The following is a 14,293-nucleotide window of genomic DNA, read 5'->3' on the forward strand; positions in this document are numbered from 1 at the left end:
CTACTACTAACAGTACTAATACTAAAAGCAACAATAATAACTATAATTAAAGCTATAAGCAGCCCTGAATGGGCCCTTGCAATCCTTTGAGCCCACCCGCACCAGTGACCTCTGGCCCCAGAGCTCCAGCGCTCTTGTGCATAGTTACTGCCTTTGCACTTGTGTTCTTATGGTCCTGCTGGTGTTGCTGTGCCAACATCAGTGTGCCACTGTGTGGTGGAGTTGTGTAGGTCCCTACAGAAGATTTCATGCTCATACAGCCTTTACTGATAAGAGGAAGCACCATCATTTATTGATTTACATCAACTTTTTGAAAAATCCTTGGAGTTCCAGCCAGATGTTCCAAGACTCCTTATTGTTGTTCTTAGATAGCTCTTCAAGGTGAGGTTCCATATATTTTAAACAAATGCCATGCAAAGCTGACCAAAAATCATGTTCTATGAGGTTCTATTGAGCTATGTAACAGTTTCCTCTAATTAAAATATGACCAGATCTTTCATGATATGATCAAATGATACCTTGATGATACCTTGATATGATCAAATGATACCAAACCTTTCAATTTTGTCAAAACTAATTATTTTGAAAAAGGTTTATTCATCCAGCCAATACAATTGGTTCTGCCAAAGTTGAGCCAAATATTATGAAATTCCTAGGAGCAACGTCAGCATTTGTTCCATAGTTCTACACCTGCAGAACAAATGCGGACATTGACCACTTAAACAAAATACTGGACTTCTTAATGTTTTAGAGAACGGGAACGCTGTATGATCCTGATCTAGATGCCTACCAATTTGCAACTGTCTTCTCACATGAAAAGCAATCACACGTAACCCCTAGAAGTTCATTCAAACAACCAAAAAAAAGCAAGTGATATTCTTTGTCTTTTCTTCTTTTGGCAAAAATGAGCCTCTGGACATGTTGTAAAAGCCTACCAACTTGAATCTCTTCTCTTGTCTCTTCTTCTTATCCACTTTAGCCCTTTCTGTGGTCATGGGGAGGGTACACAATGGGTGAAGGCAGGGTCCACCTCTGGATGAGTCACCAATTCATTGCAGGGTCAAATATGAGCATTTGCAGGTTTGGTACCTTGCTCAAGGGTACCTTAGTAGTGCTCTTAAGGTGTTTTGGCACCTTCCTCTAGTTTTGACTGCACAGGGGCTTGAACCAAGAAACCCTCACTTCTTAGCCCAGTTCCAGACAGACTCTACCGCCAACTTCTGTTTGTCTACTCTAAAAAAACACTATGGGTAGGGGTCTTTAAATAGAGTTGCACTGTTCACGGTGAAGCATTAAAACCAGCCACCATAGCAGCTACACCCAAGGATGGACAAAAAGTCTTATAATAAAAAGTGAACCAAAATCTAACACATATCAAACTGGCTGACTTCCTGTTTGTTTCAGAGCAAAAGTGCGTCAGTGCATGTGTGTTTGGTAATTAGAGCTGTTCAAAATGATTTTGTCCATCAAAATGTTTTTTCTGCATTTGGTGGGGTCACTGTGACCACGACTTTTTATCCATTTGAATGTTTTGATAACTTAACAGAGCATAATATGAGAAATGTATACAAAATAATTACAAAATGGCCCTGATATGTCAACAGACATATTTGAAAGACCGACACCAGAGTTGCTAAATTTGTCTTGGAGAGGTAAGATTCAGCTAAATATAATTGCTGTATTTATCTGTGACCATTTCAAAAGTCTTCACAATATCACATTTTTCACCTGAACTGATGCCTGTGCACATTTTCTTGAATTTTTGTGCATGGTTGAACAAGTTGTAGCGTATGCACTGATTGAGTATGCTAGCTCACCCTCACCATACTCTCATAAACCTCCAAGCAAGCCATCTGGGATATTAGTTCGACTTCTTTTGGAGTTGCCTGTGCTGATTTTAAAAGAGCTAGGACATTCACGTGTATTTCAGTCTTACTTTCGTCAATGAAAATTATGGAAAATCGTCAATAAACCTTTATCACGTGATAAAAACAAGACAAGAGATATATTAAAATCAATGATGCAATATTGTTGAATAAAAACCAGATTCAATGTGGTTTACAAAATAAAAACTGCAAAATGAACAACAAAACGCGATCTCATCACCTGTCGTATTTTGATCTTTTGAGGATTTCTCTTGTTTCATTTGTTTCTTTTGGCAGATTTATTTTGTAAATTACATTTGGTCTCATTTTTATTCAAGAATATCCAATTTTTGTCTCTTCTCGTTTTTGTCATGTGAAAAAAATGATATTTCCTCATAAGTTTTGTTGACAAAAGAGAAACTGGTTGCAATTTATGTAGTCAAATTAATGCAGGAACTCAGCGTTTACATGGAAAAGAAAACTGAGTCCCTGCAGATTTATTTCAATACACTTGGACACGCTATAACAAAATGACACCATGACATTTCCTTATCAACCTTTAAAGCTGTTTACAAAGCAGGATGCCACTACATTGGGATAAGTATACATATTTGCATTACATCAATGTTTTGGCAGAAAATGGATCTTAATGGAATCTTTTTGAAGGGTCACAGTTATCAAGATCATGGTCGTTCAGGTAATTCAATCATAGCTTGATTTTCTTGAAGAACTCGAGAGACTCACACAGTCCAATTGCTATGATCCAACTGCTAGAAATATTAATGGAACACAAGATTTACTTGAAGCTGACAAATAATCATTGGATCCAAGTACAAAGCATCTTGAAGATGACTGCTGCACTCTTGTTGTCAAAGCTCCAATCGGCGCCTTCTCCAGGCAGTACTGTCCTTGTCCATTAGGCCTGTGTATACAGTGTCCATCCAGTAAATCCCAGGCCTGAAACTCAAAGACCATTTATTCCGATTTTGTGGGACGCGTGCATGTGGTTTCACAGCATTAGGCTTTCTTGCTGCTTGGGTATATTTTCCTGGAGATTCTGCTCTTTCGCTCATATGCTTCAACCATTCTGGCCAATTTCCTGGAAATTAGCGCAATGGCAATGAAGAAGGGTGTGACAGCCAGGATGAGAGCAATGTGGAAGCCACAGGGGTCCTTCTTGGCCCACTCTGCCAAAACCTCTGCCCATTCTTGAATGCTCCTCATACTGCTCAGCAAAGTCATAGCTCAGTCAAACCTGAGTTTGAGTATCTAGAGGGAGAAAGTAAAAAATAGGTGAGGATTTAGATACAAAACATTCACCAAACATAAATTTAACTGAAGATTTATACATCGATTATGTCTAACTACTTTAAAGTGAAGCCTTTAAAAACCACATGGTTTGTGATATTTAGAACTTCCCTGTACTTCCCTGAATATCAAAGGAAGTACAGGTAAACATGACAAAACATGACAACATTAAAACAAAATGATTGACCTTCTGTTCCTGCTTCCATGCTTCTGAGATACCCAGCATGCAAAGGACCCCATCAGTTGGAATTGAGTTAAGCGCATTACATATGTTAATGACCGCTGATAAAACTGATTTTTGCTTTAGAATGTTTTCTCTGCAGTTGGTGGTTCCACTTTGGCCACATCATTCTAGCTGTTACTCGTCTAGTTGATGTGTGCTGAATTTCAGCATGATCTGAAAAAACCCTAGCTTGGTTAAATATCAAGTCTGGAAAAGGCCAAAAATAGACCTAAAATGTCCTCCAAATGACCATTCAAGCCAAAATGGCTGACTTCCTGTTGAGATTGTTTACAATTGTTCATAGATCTTGGTGGGATTCATATGCGTACCAATCTTCAGATACCTATGCCAATGTTGCTTTCCACATTGGCTGTGCTTTCATTTCTGTGTTAATTTTCAAAGTCTTCAAAATATGAACATTTTCAACTCTTACCATGTAGTATTTTATATTTTGTTCTTTAGTCATGATTATCGGTAGTTAACGTGCGTATTACACAACACAAGGTAGTTTTGATATATTTTTTTATTTTGAATCAAAGCTCCTTTGATCTGTGATAAGTGAAAAGTGAAATTTCACAACATCTTTAATGCTTTGATATTGAGAGCTTTTTGTGTGTGGACCTTTTCTAACAATACCAATTTTCATCTGCCGACTCAATAAAAAAAAGGGGGGGGGGCGGGGACTTTGAGAACTGTTAATTTTTCACAGTGAAACTTTAGATAACTTTGTCGCAAAGGTCAGATGGTAAACATATGACAGCGATTGGACTCATTACATTAAAATGCATCAAAATATATCCATCAAATTATTGCCCATCTGTTTCTTTTACAGCAAGGGTGCCAGGGAAATTTTTTGGACACCTATAACCATAGACATTTTCATTCCCTTACTCTAGAAGATTCTCTTTTGGGAGGGTTGTTCCCCAATGGAAATAAGCACACGTGGTAATACGAGCTGTAATTTTGCTCAGTGCTCAGGCCCTGGGAATAACGTGTGAGACCTTTGCCAAGCAGGACATTTCCTTACATGTTGACCCCATTTTTGACAGAACAGTTAATTGATGCCCTATGATGAAAGCCCCTTGGCTAGATCAATGGAAGATCAAAAGTAAGGTTCCTCCACCAACCAGAACATTCACCAAAATTGAATCTTCACTTACCTGGCCCATTGTCAACATTTCCTGAAAACTTCATTAAAATCCTTTGATAACTTTGTGAGTTATTTTGCTAACGGCCAGATGGCAGCTGTCTCATAACATCCTTGGTGGTGGTTATTCTTATTCTTATTCTTGGTCTAGGTCCATTTGTCAGAATACTTCTATTTTGAATATGAGTGGGCAAAGTGCGCACTTCTATTGAACTCACCTGCTTAGTGGCCTGTGAAATAATGTCTGTTACTTGAAAAAGCCACTCAGTTCTTGCTTTTCGAAGTAGTCAAGCACATGGACATGGAACTGCCCTTTGGAAATGAAAACCTGAGGACACTGGGACAACAGCAAATAACTTTTTGTCTCTTCTGCATGAATAACATGGAATGCAGAGTGTAAGAGTTTAGCAGTAAATTCTACTACTAGTTATGTTTTAGTCGAACCATAATCACGTAGTCTGGAAACCTACCTTTCTTTTCTCTGTTAAATATTGCACTCAATACGGGATTTTATCTCAAAGGAACTCAGCGCTGCGTTTCAAGGAAAGATCATTATCATTATGGCCATGGGGACCTGCACACCGGTAAGTTCTGGCCCCTCTCCCTTGCAGCGGTCATCGGAGCCGAATTCAAAGGTGAGAAATGTCTTTTATCTTACTGGCCTGCAGTGCTGGACAAGCGCGCTCACATTCATCAGTTCCATCGTCTGTTTGTATAAATTTATAATGGGCACATCGTTATGCCTCTTCTGCTGACACATAAACTCACATAGCTCGCCGGTTTCTGTTTACTTACTGGTCTACTGTGACGCAGTGCGAAGAAATATCAACCTATGATCCTTTATGTTTGGATTATCAGTTAAATTAACGTCTAACATGAACTGACACACCTCTCTTATTGGTGCGGCTGCTATAATCTTTCACTGTGAGCTTCATTGTGGAATAATTTTCACGTCTGTGTGCTACATCCCTCCCGGCTGTAGTGACCACTCAACAGCGGTGTGTGTGTGTGTGTGTGTGTGTGTGTGCGTGTGTGTGTGCACAACAGCTCTTTTTGTTCTCTTTGTGCATGCATTTATTTTTTTTTTCTGCATGTGTGGTCTCTGCAAAATATGAGATTGGTCTGTGAAAACGAGAGAAATCTATCTGTTCTTTCAGGCTTGCACAATTTACACACTTCCAGCTCCATCCCATCCCGAATCCGATCAATATCTGACAGTTTTCCACTTCTTGATCCAGTTGTAGCTCCCTACGTCGGACAGTAAAGATTGAAGCCCGAGCAGGTTGTTTGTCAGCCTTCGTCCTGATGTCTTCAATCTCCGAGCGCTGCTGCTGCTGCTGACCTCTACATATTGATTGTATGATATACATTATATTTAAAGCTGCAAGTGCGTGTGAGCTGCAGAGGTTTTATTCTACTATAACCGTTCGGATGATAAAAAGCATTATCTATTGGGTAAAGAAGTCACATGGTTTTATAAGATCACGTGGTTTGACAATGGGAGAACAGTGTGTTAGTTGTTTTTTAATGTAATGTTGACAGTAAAACCGAAATAATGTGGCTCGTAAAAAAAAAAAAAAAAAAAAAAAAAAAAAAGTTGTCGCAAAGAGCCCTGGACCTTCACATCACTGCAGCTAAGATATGAGTTCCCGAAGGTGTCTCCATAAACTGGTTCCAAAGCTCTGAACCACAAGGGCTCTCTAACTTCTCCTGTTTCCTCTTCATGCGTTGCTCCTGAAGTGTATACCTGTGGATATGAACTCCATGGCCATGATTCCAACGAGAACCTCACCCCCCCCTCCTTCTCGTAGTCTGGCTGCTGTGCCGCGGCTTTGAAACCAAGAAGCGAGACTATTCATCCAGAGCGCTGAAGTGTTCACAGGAGAGGCTTACCGCACACCTAGCGTCGGGAGGGGATGTGCTTTGGAGCAGCAGCGCTACTGTCTGGTGACTGCCGAGCTCCCTGAACCGGCCTTTCGGTGCCAAAACGGAGAGGACGAACGATGAGCAGGTGTAGGAGTAGAAGCTTCTCTCTCCTTGGATGAAAAGCTCAGGTGAGAGAAGAGAGTCGTTATATCTGTGGCAAGTGTGTGTGTGTGTGTGTGTGTGTGTGTGTGTGTGTGTGTGTGTGTGTGTGTGTGTGTGTGTGTGAGAGAGAGAGGCAAAGTGAAATACGTTAAACGGGCTTTAAACCGTCGCTCCCGTTGCGCAGCGGCCACGGTTGGCAGCAGAACTATGCTTGTCTGTCACATTTTACAACATTTCTTTATTTTCTTCTCCTTTTTACTTTACAGAACTTTTATGGATATCCATAAAACCACAATTTAAAGCTTCATGAATATTCATTAGGCAGCAGTTTGTTTATGGAAGTGGAGCGCAGTGTAGCTGGAGAATTCTCCCAATTTAGTTTGAAAATTAAGAAACTCTCCGGAATGAGTCTTCTCACTCTGCCTAAAATCAGCTTGGCTCAGACAGCCCAAACCGATATTTGTGTTTCTCCGAGCATAGTTCAATCACTGCATGGTCATTGTTCCATTGTTGTCATTTCAAACCGCCAATGCCAACAACACTATAAATAAGGAGATGAGATTGATCTGTGAATGCCTGGCCTTTCCCCCGATTGTAAAAGTGGTATTGTGCACCTCCAAGCTGGCTGAATATTGAATGATAATGGGCCTCAGAGATTTGAACTACAACAAACACATAACACAAAGAGCATTTTATTTTGTGCCTTCAAATATTGAAAGGCAAATGGTGGGACGTGAAGAATTGATTTGGAATGTTAATGCGGAAAACGTGCATACAAAGTGATGGTCTTACTAAAGACAATATGTATATTTATCTGTATTTCACCTTTACTGTTGAAACCTACACATAAACGAGGGCCTCCTGAAGTACCTTTGGAGGGGTCAGGTCTCTCCTCATTAGCTCTGTCTGGTACGGGACAGAGAGATAGAAAGATACAGCAGCTAGTCTGTTCTTTGATGAATTTATAGATTTTAATTTAAATTCTATTCCAGTCCAGGCTCTGGGCTTAGTTGGAGGGAGGGGCACCGGTTGTTTGCCTCAAAGCCCTGAGCTCGCTTCACAGAAGGTGTTGCAGATCCTCAGATGTGCTTTTGTTCACGTGCGAACGCATTGACATTCGTTTTATAAATGTATAGCCATGCTCGCCATTTCAGTCAATGTGTGTGGTCACGGAAAAAAAATGACCCACAGAACCGAAGAGGAAAAATATTAACAACTCAGATTAAGCTCTCTCTTTATCTCCCACGCACCCATTTAATCACACACACTTCCACAGCTCTGGCAGTTACTTAGTCACACACACGTGCTGTCTGCTGTCTTCAATGAACAGTATAGTGCTCAGACATTGGAAGTAACCTGATGACCTGAGGAGAGACGTACACCTAAAAGCTCTTGACTGCAACAATAGACAATTTTCCCAATTAGCATTTAGAGTAAATATGATTTTGACATATTATCCATTGATTTCCAAGCTGTTTCCATCAGTTACAATAATACATAAGAAACTGTACTTAAATCCAGCATCGGTGCTGTCAATCAAAAGCAGTGATTGATGCTGAGGATAAATATGTTAAATATGGTAAATGACAAATTCATAAACCAAATGTTGTGAGACCAGTGTTGTTATTGTGGAGCCCAGTGGCGATAAAGCTCTTACCTGCAGCATCTAGTGTAGAAGAAGAGCCCCTGTACGGACAACTTGTCTTCCTTGCACGACATGGCTCAAAAATCAATATCAAATCAAAGTAAACGCATTTTCTCTCTCCACCTCATTTAGATCCAGAAAAAAGACAATCTTGGGGTGGAGATTAATGTTGCAAAATCTTAGATCATTTGTCTGTTGTGCAAAGATAGTGACCCCCCCACCTCCCCCACCCACCCCCGCCATCTTGAAAAAGTGATTTCAAAGAATGCATTTCTTCTTGCAGTGACTACTCAGTGTTTACACTGTATTGTCCAGCTGACCCTGTCTATTTCCTCTGTTTGTATCACTGTTGCTCTTGTGAGCTCCTCAATGCTGTGAGAATTTTAACAGAAGACCTGCCCTCAAGTGTTTATGAGCCCTCACCAAACACCAGCTAATGCCGTGACTGAACGGCAGTCGCAAAGCCAGGCTGATTCTTTACAGTCTTACCGCCTTTTATTGCTTCTCAAATGACCGACAGTCTGTGTGTCCGTTTGGAGAGCAAAGGCTTTGGTTCGATCATTCCAACATGGAATATTAAGCAGTTTTAACACCTCAATCCCAAACCTTTTTTTCCTGACATTTACCAATGAAACCAGATTAATTTCCCCTTGATTTGGAGAAATCAGAAGACAAAATACGGTTTTTGCGCATGTTTTCGTGGCCCACAAACGACCCCTGAGCTGTAAAAATGTGACCCATTTTCTCTTTCACCTTCAGGCTCTGCATGACCCCATGAAGACAGAAGGTCAGGGCGTTTTCTGTGCCCTTAGTCAGCACTGACTCATGCACATTTCACATGAGGAGCTATAGATCTTTCTTTCTTTTTCTCTTTTGTTTTTTAATCAAATTAGCAATGCTGTGACATGAGCCCACAATATGCACTGATCAGATCAGGGATCTGATTCTGACATGTGTCCAGGGACCTTGCAACAGAGTGTATGGCAGCAAGGATTTTTGAAGCAGGTTTTTAATGTAGTGATATTGTAGACTGTAAATATTGAACCCCAGCCCAGGCAGGCAAGAGCCATAGCCACAGTTTAACCACATCATTGAGTTACTCCTTTGCAGTGTTTGCAAAGCCACAAGTCAAATATGTTTGCCAGGGAGTGAAGGTTCGGACTGTGATTACAAGGTTTACTGACTCTCTTGAGACCAAGAGAGCAACACAATTAGGATGATGTGGTCATTTATATACAAGGTAAATGAGTAATTCCCTGTCTATATAATTAGGTTGAGTACATCTTACACATCTTAATATTACAATTTTCACGTACTTCACCAAGATATGTCAAAAGTTTATCTGTGTTATGAACATAAACAAATTCACAGTAGAGGCCAAGAATGTGAGACTATTTTTCTGTAAAAATGGTGATGTTGCAGTATTTATTATAAAACAAACATGCTTACCCAGTTCCTTTTGGGCATTAAATAAGAGCTTTGAAGTGCAGAGTCAATATTTCTATATGCAGTTCCATGATAGATACGCTGCTGTTAGATGATACATATACCTTTATTATTTGTGTGTTAAATTTAGTTATCTATTCACATTTTCTTTTGATTGTTAGTTTTAGTGACATTTCTCTTCTTTATTTTTCCATTAAACTGTTTTAACTGACAATTTTAACAATAAATGCAAATCCATGGGAAATAAAATCTGGTGTGTGTGTGTGTGTGTGTGTGTGTGTGTGTGTGAGAGAGAGCGAGAGAGAGAGAGAGAGATAGTGAATGTGGACAGGCAACAGCAGCGGTACAGTAGTAGGCTCCCTGGCTGAAGGAGGTCCAACCATGCGGTACCACCAGGTCCAAAGGTTGAGGAGAAAAAAAGAACAGATCTGCTGGAGACCTGCTGAGGAGGATGAAGATGACTGATATAAATAATTTTACTGAAGAATATTCTGAGTAAATAACTATAATTTCCTTCCCGTCAGAAATCCATTTATCCAATGCTAGCTTACTCAGCTAAAAGTTTGCTTTAAACTACAAATGATTGCTTTAAAGTTAGCGACAATTTAAAGAATTTGATTTCAGAGCTCAAACTGAGATCATGAGTGAAATATTGGGGTACGATTTACTTAACGTCCACAATAAATACATTGATGTAATTCACTACTTTTTCATGCAACTAAAGGTATCATTTGTATTTTAATGTACATAGAATATATATATTCCATATACATAATATATGTATATATACATACATATATTTTTTTATATATATTTGTATATTGATGTATGTGTATATGTGTGTGTGTGTGTGTATATATATATATATATACATATATATATATATATTTCGTTAGTAATACTCAACAGTGTATTTTGGACGTCTAGAAGATCGTAGCTATATTTGTGTTAGATTAAATGCCAGTAACAGGTTTAGATTAAAGGATTTCTTTAGTAAAGTAGTGTCTTTTGGGTTTTTTGGGTTTTTTTTTAGGAGTAAACTGTTAATCTAACCCCAGCTTTCTTAAAATGTCAAAAAAAAAACAGCAACTGAATGTTTTGACATGAATGATTACTGCAAATCCACGGAAGTAAAATTATTACTTTTAATTGTAATTTTAAATATAAGTGACGATGTGATTCTCATGAAGCTCTTTCCTATTTGACCGAACTTATCTATTGGATGGAAAAAGTCGGAAGTAGAGTTCTAATTATTTTTGATTTTCAAATATATTGACACTGTAAGAAACAAGTTAGAACCATAATTATTCAAATTAATTATTGTTATTCGTTTTTACTTGACACTGAGCTTCCTCCTTCGCCCCAGAAAACAATATTCATAAACCACAAATTAAATAAAATATAGAACTACCGAAGTAAATGGCAGACTTGTTTATTAACTAATTTAAGTCATCTTTCCCATATGGAAAGATGAGTTAACCCTTGTTAACTGTTTTTTTTATCTTAGAAATTCTCAGACTGTTTCGTACATGAAATGTTTAACAGTCCTTTTAACCGATTTTTGAATGGACGAATGATCGGCCCAGAGCAATAGCAAATATTTCTGTTTTGATTTTATCTTTCTATTCTCATCATGGATATACGATTTTACCTCGAACCGTTCTAAAGTCTGATTAAAACAAGAACAGAATATATTCACGCTACGCGCGTTAGACATTGGTCTGTATTCTTATTGACAAATTAAATGGTTGTGTACAGAATCATCTTCTGCTTAAAATATTTCACGTTTTACCACACCTTTGATACACTACTTTAAAAAAAAGGTTCCAGATAGTTTCCTCACCTGCACCTGATCTTGTTGGCTGTTTTTGTGGGTCAAATTCAACCCAGATCTCGAACTTTCATCAAAATCCGAAACAAATCCAGGCTCAGTTGCTGGTCGAAGTCAGCGACTGCCAGAAAAGACAAAAACACGTTAATAGTATGCCATGTGTCTGTTGCAGGGTGATATTGCAGGTCCTAATGCTTTTATGGCCTCAATGAAAAGGCCGGAAAACCCCAATAAAAGCAGCAAACACACAAAGACACTAACAGGACAAGAACGAGCCTCCTCTGTATAGCTGCTCTTTTTTCTGTTAATTTTTAACTCAAAACATCGACACGGAGGAAGTGCGGGATCCACGTCTCTTTTAAACCAGACAGACTCATCTTTGGAAAGGTCATTTGTCGGTTACTGATGGTTTACTTTCAAGTTTTTACGATTAAATCTAAAAAAAACAACTAAAAAAAAACCTTAAGAGGTATGGTGCGTTGCCACATTTGTGCTTTTCTGGAATTTTCAAGCGTCTCGTTAAACGTAGTTTGCAGTTGATTTAAGAAATCCAACCATTCAAAGGGCGAAGTACATCCTTTTAAAATTATATGGCATTAATGCTGCCTACAGAGTAAAAACGCGTTAGCAGAAAACAGATTGTGTATGTGGTGCGTGCGCCACATAATCCAACTGGCTGTTTGTCATCGCCTACCGCAACAAATGGGGTCACATATAGAATATTGGAATGAAAAGATCGCCGTCCGTTGTACAACATCCCGCGGCTCTGCGTGGGTCTGAAGGCCGTCATATTTGATACGTGTTGCCGCATTGCGAAACCTCGTTTACGCACGGATTTTCAAGCATCGGTTGTACCCGACCAACATTTGGTTGTGTTTGAAATTTACACCTAATTTCAGCCCTATCCTGTTTATGGGTTTTAAGAAAGGTCAAAGTATGTTACCTAAAGTTTTGCTATGGTCATTTACTGTTTAATTTTGAGAAGCCTTCCTCCCTGCACACCTTTGTCTTTGACCGTGCTTTGATCGAGTCTAGATAGGTGTCCAGACTATTGTGTGTATGAGTGGTTTGTTTTTAAACGTTTTAATCTAAACGGTGTCCGTAAAATTAAATTTTACAAAGTTGTAAAAATATGTGTATTTTTGACCTAGAGTGCGTTTTTTTCTGAAGGGAAATTGTGCATGTGGACGCGTTCCATCCCGCACTGTTATCTGATTGGGCGATAAGCTCAATTCTCCATTTTTGCTCTGAGGTTTGTTAGCTGCTGGCTTGTTGTTTTAAAGAGGAGCTGAAGAAAATGGCGGCGCAGCAGAGAGGGAGAGACTGAGCAGCCCCGCTCTGTCGGCGCTCCACGAAGAAACGCAATAAATTCCTTGTTGTTTTATGAAAATTTACAACTTTGTGATACAAGTTTATGAGTGGCCGCGCGCGGGGATTGGCCGGCTGCTTGGTCATGTGGATGCGCTTAACGTGAACATGAACTTTTTATGATTTCCCAAGTGGCTATATTGCTGCTGCGCCGCGCTCCGGTTCGAGCAGCCCCGTCTCTCCTGTCCTGTTTCCGCGCGGCGCCGAACACAGAGACACCGAGCGCATTAACGCCTTGGCAACAATTAAGCGGACTAGTTAATGAGAAGAGCTTGCTTGATTTAACTGAGGAAAACGGCACGAGGACGCGTTGCTACCAACCAACCCGCCACCCCCCTCCAGCCTCTCCCTCTCTCCCTCTCTTCCTCCTCCTCCTGCTCTTCTTCTGTGATGGCTCCTTGCTCCGTCTGGTCTTGGCTGAATCGTTGGACTAATATGGGGGCAGGGATGAGGCGACCCGGAACAACCATCCAGGACACCGTCATATATTTTTTAATTGTACGCTCTTGTCTTTCCGATAACCTCTCCCCTACTGGGGAGTGGTGGTGGCTGATGATGAAGAAGATATAGGCTGGGATGAAGATGACGGAGTTGTTTTGAAGACTCTCGCCCCCTCACTCTACACCCCCTTTCCAATTCCTCCTCCTCATCCTCACCTCCTGGTGCCGCCGCCCTTCCATCCAATTATCATCAATCCGGTATGGCCCGTGCAAGACGCGACCGTCTCGCACCATTCCAGGGATGCGGGGCTGCGCGCACACGGGACCCGACTAACGTGAACCGCAGCAGGTGTGCGGAGATCGTGACGGATTATCAACAACCGGTAAGAGCTGCTCCTGCTCCTCTCTCGCTGCTGCATTCACTGGGTCAGATTTGCGCGCACGCTGATGGGAGCCGCAGAGCTGCTGCGCGTGGTTCTGCTGCGTCTGCTCCATGCATTACTGTAATAAATGAGGTGCTGCTTTCCAGGCTGAGATTAAAGAGCCTTTCTTTGCTGCTGGATTAGACTCCACGATAGGTTATCCAGATGAATGAGCTCTCTTAAGTGCTGGGATTACCCGCTGCAAGAGCTCTTCCATCGGTTAAAAGTCGGCCATTTGAGACCTGAAAGATTAGCAGACTTTTTTTGCTGCTCCATTTTGCACCTTGTGAGTGTGTGGATGAAAGGGTGCAGATGTTTGGCCAATAGTGAGGGCAGGTGTGCTGGATTAATCAAAGAGCCAGTTTAAAGTCACGTAATGTGTGCTTTCTTTGAAGAAAGGAAAGAGAACTATGTGTTGCTATCTTTCATTTTATTCCCTCTGCGTTTCTGCTTCTTGTCATTGTTTCACTTCCAGAGGTCGGTGAAAGAGCTTCCAGGTTCTTCCAGCTGACTGACAGCCTGTTTGTGCGTCTGCGTCTGTTGGGCCGAAGGAATGTTTTTCTGTCGGTC

General features: G+C 40.4%; 1 protein-coding gene and 2 long non-coding RNA genes across 5 annotated transcripts in view; 2 read left to right on the forward strand and 1 right to left on the reverse strand.

The window, feature by feature from the left end:
• Positions 1-4,337: 4,337 nt before the first annotated feature.
• Positions 4,338-10,088, forward strand: LOC115249943 (uncharacterized). Of its 3 annotated transcripts, XR_003888555.1 has the most exons (7): positions 4,338-4,504; positions 5,065-5,178; positions 5,782-5,900; positions 6,284-6,597; positions 8,976-9,003; positions 9,110-9,221; positions 9,953-10,085. It is a non-coding gene; the product is annotated as an uncharacterized lncRNA (long non-coding RNA). The 3 variants fall into 3 exon arrangements; XR_003888556.1 differs by lacking the exons at positions 8,976-9,003; positions 9,110-9,221 and having other exon boundaries at positions 4,343-4,504; positions 9,953-10,088; XR_003888557.1 differs by lacking the exons at positions 8,976-9,003; positions 9,110-9,221; positions 9,953-10,085 and adding an exon at positions 6,838-8,430 and having other exon boundaries at positions 4,345-4,504.
• Positions 9,974-13,648, reverse strand: LOC115249944 (uncharacterized). Its single transcript, XR_003888558.1, has 3 exons — positions 13,518-13,648; positions 11,506-11,614; positions 9,974-10,104 (listed from the first exon to the last, which is right to left on the reverse strand). It is a non-coding gene; the product is annotated as an uncharacterized lncRNA (long non-coding RNA).
• hoxb3a (homeobox B3a) overlaps positions 13,557-14,293 on the forward strand; it is a 68,730-nt gene continuing 67,993 nt past the window's right edge. Inside the window, exon 1 of the mRNA XM_011603562.2 lies at positions 13,557-13,684. The gene's annotated coding sequence lies outside the window, so the exon portion shown is untranslated. The remainder of the gene's footprint in view (positions 13,685-14,293) is intronic.

The sequence above is a fragment of the Takifugu rubripes genome, chromosome 5 (genome assembly GCF_901000725.2).
Source record: "Takifugu rubripes chromosome 5, fTakRub1.2, whole genome shotgun sequence".
NCBI classification, from domain to species: domain Eukaryota; kingdom Metazoa; phylum Chordata; class Actinopteri; order Tetraodontiformes; family Tetraodontidae; genus Takifugu; species Takifugu rubripes.